The sequence below is a fragment of the Glycine soja genome, chromosome 1 (assembly GCF_004193775.1).
Source record: "Glycine soja cultivar W05 chromosome 1, ASM419377v2, whole genome shotgun sequence".
NCBI lineage: Eukaryota > Viridiplantae > Streptophyta > Magnoliopsida > Fabales > Fabaceae > Glycine > Glycine soja.
This window is the reverse complement of record NC_041002.1, coordinates 22787516-22802348: the sequence shown is the minus strand read 5'-3', so window position 1 is coordinate 22802348 and position 14833 is coordinate 22787516. Positions and strand designations below refer to the sequence as shown.

Genomic DNA, 14833 nt, shown 5'->3' with positions numbered 1-14833 from the left:
GAGAGGTGGTAAGCCTCCTCCTCAGCTCCCCAAATGCCTCTCTACAAGGCTGGTCGAGCACAAAATGTACGTCCTTATGAAAAAGCCAGGACAATGGCACACAAATCTTGCTAAAATCCTGAATGAATCTCCTGTAAAAACCTACATGTCCAACAAAAAAATACATCCCGCACAGAAGCGAGGTAAAGAAGTGAAGTAGTAACGTCAATCGTGGCCTTATTGACCTCAATACCTCTACTAGAGATCAAATGTTGTAAGACTATACCATCATGGATGCAACCCAAGTCAACTACACCACCACCAAAAAGGAGCTTTAAGCTATTGTTTTTGCATTAGATAAATTCAGATATTATTTGCTTTGCTCCTATACTACTGTTTATACTGACCATGTAGCCTTGAGGTACCTACTGAAGAAGCTTGATGCTAAACCCAGATTGATAAGGTGAATGCTTCTTCTTCAGGAGTTTGATATTGAGTTCAGAGACAGGAGTGGTGTAGAAAACATGGTGGCTCATCATTTGAGTAGGATTAAGGAGCCTGTTGATTCCCTCCCTATTAGGGATAACTTCCCTGATGAGCATTTGATGCAGTTGCATTCATCGCATGTCACACCTTGGTTTTTTGATATTGTGAATTTCATTGTTGCATTTGTTGTCCCACCGCATGCATCTAGGTCTCAAATAGATAAACTTAAGAGTGATGCCAAATGCTATGTGTGGGATGATCCTTTTTTGTGGAGGTTTGGTAGTGACCAAGTGTTTTGCAGGTGTGTGCCTGATCATGAGATTCATTTTGTTCTATAGTTTTGTCATGGCACACCTATCGGCGGTCATTTTGGTCCTCTACAAACTGCTAAAAGGATCTTAGACTGCAGGTTCTATTGGCCTGTCATTTTTAGAGATGCTTATCATTTTTCCACTACATGTGAGCAATGTCAGAGAGCGGGAGGGACCATTTCACATAGGCATGAGATGCCCAAGCAGCCCATTATTTTTTGTGAGATTTTTTATGTTTGGGGTATTGATTTTATGGATCTTTTTCCTGTTTCTCATGGTTTTTCATATATCTTACTTGTTGTTGATTATGTTTCCAGGTGGGTTAAAGCCAAGGCCACCAGAACTAATGGTTCTAAAGTTGTTATGCATTTTGTAAGATCTAACTTTTTTTGCAAGTTTGGTATGCCTAGAGCCATTATCAATGACCAAGGGAGCCACTTCTGTAGCAGGTCATTGGCTTCCTTGCTCCATAAGTATGGGGTTGTGCATAGAGTTGTTACAGCTTCTCATCCCTAAACTAATGGGCAAGCAGGGGTTTTTAATAGAGAGATCAAGTAACTGTTGTAGAAGGTAGTGCAGCCTAACAAGAAGGATCGGAGCAAACTACTTAAGGATGTTCTGTGGGACCACAGTATCGCTTACTAAACACCTTTGGGGATGTCTCCCTAGAGGATGGTTTTTGGTAAGGCATGCCACCTTCCGGTGGAGATTGAGCACCGTGCATATTGGGCGGTGAAAAGTTGTAACATGGAATTTGATGAAGTGGGTATTGTTAGTCAATGAATACGACTAATTTTTGTGTAAGAAACCTATGTAAATTGTATCAAACTCCTCCAATTTATGGTTATTTTGTAGTTTTGTAATTACTTTATGTTAAAGATAGGTAATAAATAATTAGTACTCCCATTTTATGTATTTAATAATCATTTCCTCTCAGTTTCAGGTTAATTAGGCAAGTTTGTGAAGTGCTGATTTTGATTTGCTCGCTAAGCCAATCTGCCGGCTCAGTGAGCCATCCGCTGAGCGCAACACTCCTTTGGCAGAGCGCGAGGAAAAATTTGAAAGAAGGATGAGTTGTGCATGTTCGATGTGCAAGGTGTCATCCCGCTAAGCGCACCGCTTGAGTCCATCCACTGAGCGAGAAGACGTGCACTAAGCCGAAATTCACTAATGCGCGCTAAGAGGTCCAGATTCGCGCTAAGCACACAAGCACCAACAAGGCCACCTATTTAAGCCTGAAATCAGAAATGGAGAGGGAGTTTGGGCAATTCTCGAAGCTTTTTCATGTTCAAAGATTTCTAGAGAGAGAAAGGTCCAAGTTTCAGAGAGTTTTGAGAGCTTTTATTGTGCGAAGAATGGCAGAGAACTAGAGCATGAAGAGGAAGTCATCCTGAGAGCATGAGATGAGTCTGTGAGTGATTGTGAGGTTCTAGAGGTGGAGGAGACATCCCCACTACTTGTATTTCTTCAATCCTTCATTTTTCTCTTCTTTTTGTTGTAAAGGAAGCTTCCCAGATATGGAGAGCTAAATCCTCTATTGGTTCTTCCTTGTAGGTACTTGATGTTAATACCTATATATCTATTTAATGATGTTTTATGTGTTCTCTGTGCTATCAATACGTCATTTCAATGTGTTTTTGCCTTGATCATGTAGATACATGCTTTGATAGGATCATTCAACAATGGAAGCTGGTTTGATTCTTAGAACTTGATAGGACGGGGCTAGTTTATCGTATTATCAAGAGGGATCGGGGTATGGTAACCTAATTGTTTGTATGTTTGTCTTAATGCGGTTTTGGTTGAGTTTAGTCCAACAAGAGGAATCTGAGGATGATGCTTGATTAGGATTAGGCTAGACTATCACGAGGAATCGGGGTTTAGCATTTCAGGAGACACCATAGAACACATGAGCATTGTTAAGTAGAGAATATCCTTATAACATCATGCACCTAATAGGAAGACCAACATGTTGTCTACTTGTCTTTACACATCATCACTTACATGATTTTCCTTTTAATAGTTAGTTTACATACCTGTTCATAGTCCACACATATCTTTTCAGACTAGACACCTATTCACTGAATATAGCTTTACCAAGTAACACAAGTTCCCTGAGAGTTCGATACTCGGTTCTTACAGTTTTATACTACTTGCGTGATCCGGTGCACTTTCCAGGTTTGAACAAGTTATTGGCATCGTTGCCAAGGAACTTTTTTCTATTTGGAAAGTGAGTTCAGTCCTAGGTGGCTATTCTTTATTCTTTGATAAACTATGAATATTTACTTTCGATTCATATATGTTTTCCTCTTGAACTGGATAACCAATGTTGTTATTAGTGTTTTATATGCATAGATCTCCCACAAGCAATTTAGTTCCTCTGGACTTGGAGATTGAAGCTATGTTAAGAAGGAACAGAGCCGAGAGGAGAAGAAAATTACTGCAAGACAGGACAGTAGCGTCCATTCTTAAGGAAGAAACTCATTTTTCTAATTCTACATCATCTGACTCACCATCATCAAGGGAATTCGTGACCTATTCACCAGAAGTCGTTTCAATGGCTGATGAACACCAGTAAAGAGTTACCCTTGAGGACTATTCAAGTTGTTCAGTGCCACAATTCTTTATCAGCATTGCACGTCCTGAAGTGCAAGCTCACAACATAAACTACCCTCATTCTTTGATTCCTTTAATACAAGGGAACTTATTCCAAGGATTACCAAATGAGGACCCCTATGTTCATTTGGCGACATTCATTGAAATTTGTAACACTGTAAAGATTGCAGGCGTGCCAGATGAAGCCTAATGACTCAGTCTATTTTTATTTTCCCTGGAAGGAGAAGCCAAGAGGTGGCTCCATTCATTTAAGGGTAATAGTCTGAAAACCTGGGAAGAAGTTGTTGAAAAGTTTCTGAAGAAATATTTCCCAGAGTCAAAGACTACGGAAGGGAAAGCTGCAATCTCTTCATTTCATCAGTTCCCTGACGAGTCCTTGAGAGAAGCGTTGGAGAGGTTTAGAGGTTTATTGAGAAAGACTCCCACCCATGGGTTCTTTGAGCCAATTCAATTGAATATGTTTATAGATGGGCTGAGACCACAAACCAAGCAACTGCTAGATGCTTCAGTAGGGGGAAAAATAAAGCTGAAAACCCCTGAAGTGGCAACTGAGCTAATTGAGAATATGTTAGTTAGCAATCATGCCATTTTGTGCGATAGAGTTCATCAACCCACAAAGAAAAGCTTGTTAGAACTATCATCACATGACACTTTATTGGCACAGAATAAGTTGCTTTCTAGGCAACTTGAGATTTTAACAGAAACACTTGGTAAGTTGCCAACGAAACTGTCTATTGGTCAACCTACACATTCTTCTGTTTTGCAGGTTACAGGTTGTACCATCTGTGGTGAGGCTCATGAAATAGGCCAATGTATTCCCATTGAAGAAAACACTCAAGAAGTTCACTATATGGGAAATCAACAGAGACAAGGATATACTCAAGGAGGATTCTCAAGCTTCCAGCAGGGTCCTTATAACCAACAAGGACAGTGGAGATCACACCCTGGCAATCAATTCAACAAGGACCAGGGTGGACCTTCCAACAGGCCAATTCAACAAGGGCCTAACATCTTTCAGAGGACTACTAAGCTGGAGGAGACTTTGACTCAGTTTATGCAGGTAATAATGTCAAATCATAAAAGCACTGAGTCAACACTAAAAAACCTTGAGGTCTAGGTGGGACAACTGGCCAAGCAGATAGCTGACAAGTCATCCAATAGTTTTGTGGTGAATATAGAAAAGAATCCCAAGGAGGAATGCAAAGCTGTGATGACAAGGAATAAGAGGTTTATGGAGGCGTAGGATGAGTATAGTGTTGTATCCAAGAAGAAAGCTGCTGAAAAGAAATGTACTGATGAAAAGAAAGATGATGTGAGAGGTGAAAGCAATCAGGAAAAAGAAAAACAAATAATAGTGAAGAAAAAAGAATTAAATGACCAAGAAAAAGAAAAAGAAAATGAAAAATATGAAAAAAATAAGAATGAAGAGAGGAGTAGAAGTGAATAAGCTAGAGAGAAGAAAAGAGAAAAAGCTGTGAATGAAGGTTCGGAAGTACCATATCCCGTGGTACCTTCCAAGAAGGAGAAGAAGCGTCATTTGGCGAGATTCTTAGATATTTTCAACAAACTGGAAATAACCATGCCCTTCGAAGAAGCTTTACAACAAATGCCACTTTACTCCAAGTTTTAAAAGGATATGTTAACAAGGACACACAAGTATATTCACCAGGAAAACATTGTTGTGGAAGGAAATTGTAGTGTTGTGATTCAAAAGATCCTTCCACCCAAGCATAAAGACCCTGGGAGTGTAACCATTCCTTGTTCAATTGGAGAAGTCACTATGGAAAGGCACTTATTGATCTGGGAGCTAGTATTACCATAATGCCACTCTCCATGTGCAGAAGGTTGGGAGAGTTGGAGATCATGCCCACTAGGATGACTTTACAACTTGTTGACCGCTCTATTACCAGACCATATGGAGTAACTGAAGATGTGCTGGTCAGAGTAAAATATTTTATCTTCCTGGCAGACTTTGTGGTAATGGATATCTGTGAAGATAATGACATTCATGTAATATTGGGAAGGCCATTCATGTTAACTGCAAGCTGCATAGTTGATATGGGGAGAAAGAAGTTGGAGTTGGACTTTGAAGATTAGAAAATTGATTTTGATTTATTTGTTGAAGACAAGTCTGCTCTAGAAAAAAATGTTTGCTTACAGGTAATGGAAGTGGGTAAGGAGGTTCCAGAAGTACGAACCAAAACATGAACACCCATTGAGGTAAAAGTGTCAAGCTAATGACGTTAAAGAAGCACTTCCTGGGAGGCAACCCAGTTCTAATTTCCGCTAATTTCTGCTTTTCTTTTCTTTTATGTATTGTATAATGTGGAACTTTCTTCATAATCATTACATTGGGGTATATTAACTTATTTTGAAGGATAAATATAAGGGTTTCAATTTCTTGAGGAAGGGTCTGAAAATTAACTTAGAATTTTTTTTTTCTGAAAAACAGTCCTTTCGCTAAGCGCAAGCCTCGCGCTAAGCGCATCTTTTGTCATGCGCTAGACACCTATTCACTGAATATAGCTTTACCAAGTAACACAAGTTCCCTGAGAGTTCGATACTCGGTTCTTACCGTTTTATACTACTTACGCGATCCAGTGCACTTGACAGGTTCGAACAGGTATGGAAAGGAAGCTTTAATTACAAGAACTTGAGGAGATTCGCTTAAAATCCTATGAGAAATCTAAGATTTACAAGGAGAAAGTGAAGAGGTTTCATGACTCTAGGATTCTTAGGAAGGAGTTCCATATTAGCCAAAAAGTGTTCTTGTTTAATTCTTACCTCAAGCTTATTTTTGGTAAACTTCGATCTAGATGGGATTGTCCTTTTGTTATTACTAATTTTTTTTCCCAGGTGCAGTTGAAATTAAAAATGAAGTTACCAGCAAGGTCTTCAAAGTGAACGGTCGCCAACTCAAGCTTTTTCATGAGAGCCCCCAAGTGGAGGAGGAATTTGTTGCAGACCTCTCTTTGATCTTGCCAATTTTATGTGATGATGTGCCTTGAATGGCACTTGAGGAGTTTTCTTCCCTTTTCTTTTACATGTTGTCTCTTTGTTTGCATTTCATTACATGTCTCTTTGTTTTTTGTTTTCTCTGTTTTTTTTTTCTGTTTTACTGTTTTTGTTGTTATTTTTGTTCTGTATTTTGCTTCAATTTTTGTGTCTGTATCTGTTTCCTATTTGTGTTTAGTTTTATTTTGTTCTGTCTATTTTTTTGTATCTATATGATGTTTCTATTTTGTTGTATTTGTTTGGTTTTGTTGTTTTACTTTTTTACATATAAAAAATAATACAGATTTTACAGTTGTTGTTTTCTAATGTTTTTGTTGAATTTAGGCACTTTCTCATGTTTTTCCTAGGATTTCTAACTTGTATAAATTGTAAGAGATGTATCCTTTTTAGTTGAAAGGTCCCATGCTTGATGTGAACCATTGTGGCAATTGTGGAAGTGATAAGTAGGCTAGGAAATTTTGAGGTGGATCATGTGGGATAGAATTATGCCTTGTGAGTTTTTGGGATTTTGTGAATTGATTGCATTATTCCATTCATGCTCTTTCATGTGTGATCTCACCCTTGTGCTAGACTACTCTAGGTTTTTCCTTGTTTCTCTTGTCATTCCTTATTGCACATGCATTGATTGATATGATTTAGGCTTTCTTTCTTTTAGTCACTAACCAAATAAGCCTACCTTGCATTGATATCCATTGTCACCCTCTTTGAGCCTTTAATGCCTTCTTTCATTTTGTTGCTCATTACAAGCCAAAAAGTGGAAAACCTTGTTGTCCTAAACTTTAGGGAGAAAAGGGGCCTTGGAATTGTTTTGGGAGTGGGCTTCAAACAAGTGTGGGTAATTTGTACTTTGTTTTACGAAAGTTCCTATGTTTTTGTCACCTCATTTTCTTGTGACTTGTTGAAATGAAAAAAAAATAGAGTACAAAAGAAAAAAAATGAAGAAAATCAAAAATGGAAACAATAAAAGAAAAGAGAAAAATGGGAGTATAAAAAGCATAAGAGAAAAAAAAATACAAACAAAGAGAAGAAAGAAAAGAATGAAAAAAAACATGTGTTGTGGTTCATTTTCATTCTTGTAAGTTCTTGTTCTTTTAATGTTGTTGTTCTCCACTTTGTTCTTTGTTTCTAACCCTCTTTTTACTTGTTGACTTACTCCCCATTGTCCCTCTTTCCCTTTAGTTTTAGCCTAAATATCCTTCTCATAGCCACCGTTACCTAATTCATATGTTACAAGCCAATAAAAGTCCTTTTGATCTTTTGATGCATGTGCATTTCAAGTTGAATGTATTAGAATCTTGTCAAAAATTTAGATGTGCTAGTTACATGTGGTTCTTGAGTGTAAACACAAACCCATACACATTTGGTAAGGTGAGTGTTGCTCTTTGAGAGATTTCTATCACCATGGTACATTCTTAATTTTGACTTGACTACTTGTCCACTTTACATTTTGTGATCATATGTTCATGGATTGCTTGTTACCTTGAGACCATTCTTCCACTTTCCATATCTCTCATTTTTGTGCATTGTTAGGATCCCTTAAAAAATGTGTGTGCCGTGTTCATACCTTTCTTTGTTGTGATTATGTTTTTTTGTTTGATTTCTTTTCTTAATCTTTCTTTTAGTTTTTCTAGGAGTGCAAAAGATAAAGCGTGGGGGAATTTGATTGAGCATTTGTACTTTAATATTTTTCTATTCTTCTTAGCTCAATTAACATCTCTTTGACCTTTATTTTCTCACCTTAACTAAGTTTTGGTCTAAGGCAAATGATTAAGCTTAATTGAGAATTGTAACTAAATTTCAGATTTTGTGCTTACTAGACCTATCTTCCTTTTGCAAGACCTAGAGGACACTACGAAACTCCAAATGGAACGTGTCAGTAATCCCTGGAATTCTTAGAAAAATATCTTCAATTTTATGACAAATAAGCTTTGGCCAATTTTGTCATTTCAAGGGTCAAATTGAGCTTGGAAGTTAGAGCCTTTGCACTAGAATAATGGGGTTACGAGTTAGGGCTTTGTTTTGTGTAATTAGTTTAATTAGGTAGATTAGGTGGTCCTAATCAAGGCCTGTCACTTCCTTCTAAGTAGTTAATCTATATATTAGTGGAAGTTATTTAGTTAGTTAGTTAGTTACTTCTTTTTGTAAAAAACAGAATTAGTTACTTGTTGTGCAAACTTTTTCTTTTCTCTCAATTGTTCTTCATTCTTCTTCCTCTTTTCACTTTTGTTTTACAATTTTATTGAACATAATTTCGTGGATTTTCCTTTGGTAATGATCATGGAGGGCTAAACAATTAATCAATCCAAGTATCCAGTCCTAGCAAGGATGAATTTGAGTTCTAGTTTAGTATTTCTAATCTTTGTGAATGCCCTTCTTTCTCTTCAATCCTATTTTCAATTTTCATGATTATGATTATGTTTAGGATTGAAAATGGATTAGGTTATGGATTCATTTCCTAATTTCAAAATTTAATCATAGATTGTTTGGATGATCTTCCAACATAATTTGCGAATTCAAAAACAATTTAGAGATTTATTCGATTGAACTTTTTCTAATGCATTTGACTAAAGTTTCACATTGAACATCATTCATAGTAACTAGGATAATTCAATTTGCGTTGGTTTGGTTAATTGGATTGATGCTATCAAACTTGTTTTGTATTCTATTTTTGTTTTTTTTTTCTATTTCTTCAACTTTGTTTTTGTATTTTCGCAATTTTTTACAATCACCTACAATTTGTTTGATGAAATTCTCCCCTTGTTTATAAGTGAATGAATGTAGGAACCAAATTAAATCATATTTCTTAGTTTGACCTAGGTTAATTTTGTATTGCAGATTCCTAGTTTTATTTGTTTTTGGAACGACTCAACATTCGTTATCACAAAGCCATTGATCCTCTTAAGTTGGATGAGCTGGAAAATGAGACTGTTATTATCTTATGTCAGTTGGAGATGTATTTTCCTCCTTCATTTTTTGACATCATGGTTCGTTTAATTGTTCATTTGGTGAGGGAAATTAAATGTTGTGGTCCCATTTATTTGCGGTGGATGTACCCGATTAAGCGATACATGAAGATCTTACAAGGGTATACAAAGAATCTACATCGTCCTAAAGCATCTATTGTTGAAAGGTACATTGCAGAATAAGCCATTGAGTTTTGTTCAGAGTACATTGGAAAGGTAAAATCTATTGGACTTACTAAGTCTTGGCATGATGAAAGAGTGGGAGGTAAGGGTTCAAGAGGACTGCATGTTATCACTCCAAGTCTAGAAGAATTGCAACAAGCTAATTTGTATATACTGAATAACAATAATGAAGTTCTTCCATACATAGTTCTTCTTTAGTCAAGGAAAGTAACCCAAAAATGACCAAGAATATGGTGTTGAAAAAGCATAACAAGACTTTCCTAAATTGGTTTAAAGATACAATCTTTAGTGACAATAATGCTTCTGAAACGTTAAAGAAGTTAACAGATAGGCCTAAAAGAAATGTTATAACTTGGAAAGGATATGATATCAATAAGTATTCATTCTATAAGAAATCACAAGAAGATGAGAGTACAATGCAAAACAATGGGGTTAGTCTAAGGGTTGAATCTCAACACTTTGCTATTGTACACGATGACAATCCTTGGGTAGCATCCATGCCTTACTTTGGAGTCATTGAAGAAATCCAAGAGCTTAATTATGTAAAATGCACACTCTGTGTTTTCAATTGTAAGTGGTTTGATAGCAATGTCGGTGTGTGAACCGATGATTTCGGATATACATTGGTAGATCTAAAGAAGTTTGCGTATCAGAATGAGCCTTTCATCATGGCAAAACAAGCTAAACATGTGTTTTATGTTCAAGATCCTTACGGTGAAAGGTGGTCAGTAGTTCTACACGGAAAAAAAATTGGTGCAAATGTTGAAGATGATGGTTCAATCATTGATTTCTCCACACAAATGCCGCCTAACACCAATGAAGAAGACGAAGTTGACAACGTCCATGCGAATCATAATGATCATGATGAATGAGAATTAATTAACATCGTATAATATAATTTTTTATATTTACTTGTTTTCATCATTCAATTACATAACTTAATATAGTTTTCAAACATTGTTTAATTAATGTTGTTTATTAACAAGCACATGGCTACACCACCCAACTCCCCCTCCTCCTCCTCCTGAGTCAGTAACACCTTCGTCGTCTACGTCGAAGAAGACAAAAAAAGCAACACGGCTCAGATCATTGGCTACTGGACCAATTAGGGTGGAGAGACCAGTGGTTCATATGGATCCTGCCATAAGGAAAGCCGATTATCCCCACAGAAAGAAATTAAGAACATATTGGGGATTGTCACTCGTGATAAGGTGGATGTTACATATGATAATTGGAAACAAGTCCTTGCAGCTCAAAAGGATTTGATCTAGGAGGATATTCAGGTATTTCAATTAAATGTTGATTGTTGTTGTAATTGGTTGTACTAAAAATAAATTGTAATTGACTAACTATAAAATGTATTTATTGTATCATAGGTTGAATTTGATATTCCTGAAGCATTTGATTTGAGGATGAAGAAAAAAATACTTTAGATCGTAGGATAGCAGTGCAAGAAGTTTAAGTTAGATTTGACCTCCAAATGGGCTCTAGTAGACGACAAGGAGGGCGAGGATGATAAAGTATGTTAAAAATATGACATAAGCAAGGAGAAGTGGAACCATGTTTGTCAAAGTCATAAAGACTCTTCATGGGAGGTTCATTGATTTTCCTTGTTTTAAACTTTATACTTACGCATTATTGTCAAGCATATTAAGTTAGGCTAATGTGTAATTGTTACAGGATGTTTGAAAGAAGGCGCATGCCATTCAGAAATAAAACATTACCCCTCATGTGTTGTCTCGTGGGGGTTATGATTATCTAGAAGAAAATTTGATGTAGGACAAGAAAAAGAAATGATTGGAGGAAGCAGCCCAATCCAGGAGCACTGGAACAATCGTTAAGCCTCCAACTCCCATTAGATGACATGTGAAGTGGAAGATGGCCCGCACGAAAAAATATGGTCAAATGACGTCTTATGTAACACCCTAAAATTCTAATAACTATAAATCAATGTTTAATGTATTTCCTATGTTATTTGAATATTTGATTTATTAGAATGAGTTAAAGTGTTGTGTGAATTGACTATGTGTGATTGTTTGATGTGGATGTTGGATTATATGGAGTTTTATTGACCTAGGCTGAAATTATGAGATTACAAGTTCTACCCAAATATGTTTTAGTAAAACCGCAATCTCAGACTCGTTAACCATTGGATTACCTTCAAAACTTGAACTGTAAGTTTCATGACTCACATCTACACATTTTGACCATTGGGATTGTCTAGATAACATTTTTGGACAACTCGCTTAGCGAAACAGGCCTGTTAAGTGCAATTGCCAACCCGAGATGGAAATTTGCTTAGCAGGACAAGCGCCTTAAGCGCAATTTCCAATCCGAGAAGGAAAATCGCTTAGCGAGACAAGCCTACTAAGCACAATTCCCAACCCAAGAGGGAATTCAACCAACGAGACAAGCGTGCTAAGTGCAAGACAATATCGGTTTTTTTATAAACCAATGTTGTTTTCTGTTCACCAACATCGGTTTTTAGAAAAATCTATGTTGTTAGTCAAACACAACATCGATTTTTTAGAAAATTGATGTTGGGTAGTTTAATTTAATATCAATTTTCAAAAACTGATTCTAATGTTGATACTTTTAACATTGGTAATTTCAATATTAGTTTATAACCAAAGTTAAAAGTCTTTAATAACAAATATTAAAAGTCTATTTTCTAGTAATCTCTTAGATACTCCAACATGTGTAATTATAGTTTAAGTACCATGAATGAGTGTCAATAATATATAGCTACAGCTAAAAAATCCATAGCCAAATTGTATCAAAAGTTGAAAATTGTCTCGATAAAAAAAAAAAGTAAAATGGCAATGGGTTATATAAATTGGTTCTTTATTTATAGTGATAACTAGAGGGTATATAAAAATAAAATTATAAGCATTAATTATTTACCCATTAAAAAGAAAATGTAAAATTTTAAAATTTTAACTTTAAAAGACATTTTTTTAACTCTATTTAATTGCCATTGATTAAAATATTTTTTAATTTGGGTTCATCCAGCACACCTTTTTTTTTATTCCCATTAATTCCTAATTCCTAAATATCCAAACGCCCTGATATTTTAGTTTTTCTTCCGGCACATGTTTTTTATTCACATTAATTCCTAATTCATAATTATTAATATATCCTGAGATTTTGATTTCATTAATTTTTCGTTTAACATTTTTTAAACACACACATATTTATATTTAATGTCTTAACGTAGTATTTAATATTACATATATTTAATGTAGTATTTAATACAACATTTATTAACATATATGTTATATTTACTGTAGTATTTAATGTATAATAATTTTTATTCATATTATTAAATTTGAATATTTATTATGTATAAAACTAACATTAAATACTACACTAAATATAACGTGTATATATATATATATATATATATATATATATATATATATATATATATATATATATATATATATATATATATATATATGTGGAAGTAGGTGAGATAGTTTTGAAAAAATAATTTGCAACAATTAATGATCGGAAAACCCTTTAAAAAATGTTAAACAAAAAATTAATGAAACCAAAATCTCACGATATTTTAATAATTATGAATTAGGAATTAATGTGAATAAAAAACATGTGCCGGAAGAAAATGGATATTTCATAATATAATGTTTAATAACATTATTAAATTTCCCCATTTGTGCTATAAATCTTTCCTTTCAAACATCACAACTAGAATTTAACATCTTAGTAAATTTTTGAGATAGATTTATAGATTTAAAGAATAGTTATGACAAAGAATGAGATGAAAACTATTGGAGTTGCGATCATGATTATGTTAGGTTTCTCACAAGCTAATTACAATTCTCCACTTGTAAAAATTGGGCCAAATCGTGTGTATGATAAACTCAGTTGTCGTATCAGGTGTGAACTAGCATGTGCACCTTTAATTCCAGGTGGCATTGCATATATAATATGTCTTTATGTGTGTGCTTCAAAATGTCATGAACAATCCAACGATGTTGACAATTATATCATTGGTCATGGCTCAACCAATTCCATCAACGTCAACATTGGTATTTAATCTCCCATAACGTTGGTGTCCTTTTTAAGGTTTCATAATTATTCCTTATAATTTAGTTTATTATGAATTTACATGTTTTCTTAATTGATTTTATGTGTCAGATTCTCGAGATGTTGCAGTCGGATGGTGGACTCCTATATACTAGAGTGTCACAAGAAGTAATATTTTGTTACAAAAATGTTCAAAATCATGGTCAAGAGAATTTATACTCATGCATGATTGTAATAAACAAATCTTAATTGATGGGTAACATCCATTTTTATTTTCTGTGAATCCTTTATCCAGTTATTTTTCTTCATTTTTCTTATGTTCCTTTCATATATTAGTGAGGCTCACAAATAACATTGACGATGAGTTATTAGAGCCAAAAGAAAAATGCATGTGAAAAAATATTGATGAACAACATTCCAAAAGTTTAAGAAGTTATTGTATAAGCTTGAAAACACATTTTACAAAATAATTCTATCTGGATTTTTTCTTTTGATAAAAATGTTCACCCTTGAATAAAGTTATGCTTAAGAAACTTTATTATCATGAATTATACAAGAAACAATGTTTTTTGTTAATTATGTAAAATAATCAAATAATATAAGATAGTTGCAAGTTGTATAAATCACATACTTTGTGCCCCCAACAAATATTGTTCGATAAAAAGTTGTTTAATTTTGTTTTGATTAGAATAAGTGATTGTTTCAAAGAAGACTAAATGAAAAATGAAAAAAAAAAACAATTGTAGGAAAATACTATTATTTATATAGAGGAGTTTTTCTTTTTATAATTTAGGACAAATATTCTTATCTATTTAACGAACAAAAATAGGAGGGGAAGATAATGAAAGGAGAAAACCACCTTCTTTCGTGAGTGGTAGGTTTAAAAGGAGATAAATAATGGAGATAAATAAGTTGATTGGATTGTTAGAAAATATAAGTGAGGATGAGAGGTGCATTGCCCAACTAGCTTTGTACTAGTATATGTTAAAGCTGAGAAACTAAAAAGTGAACTTGGATTTGTTCTTTGTTTTAGTTGTTGTTATACAACCTTACTATTAATTTTTAGTCCAGGAAATAGAACATGATTTGCTAATAACATCCTCAATTGAAATTGAATGTAACATAAACTTCAATAGATGTTGAGCAGCAACAAAAATACATTTTTTAAAAAGATAATCTATTCATTATTATTTGCATTTTTTGTTACTCATCTTCAACCAATCAATACCAAAA

General features: G+C 34.5%; 1 long non-coding RNA gene across 1 annotated transcript; it reads left to right on the top strand.

Moving 5' to 3' along the window:
- Positions 1 to 13250: 13250 nt before the first annotated feature.
- On the top strand, positions 13251 to 13883 carry LOC114404857. Its single transcript, XR_003665152.1, has 2 exons — positions 13251 to 13602; positions 13712 to 13883. It is a non-coding gene; the product is annotated as an uncharacterized LOC114404857 (long non-coding RNA).
- Positions 13884 to 14833: the final 950 nt, after the last annotated feature.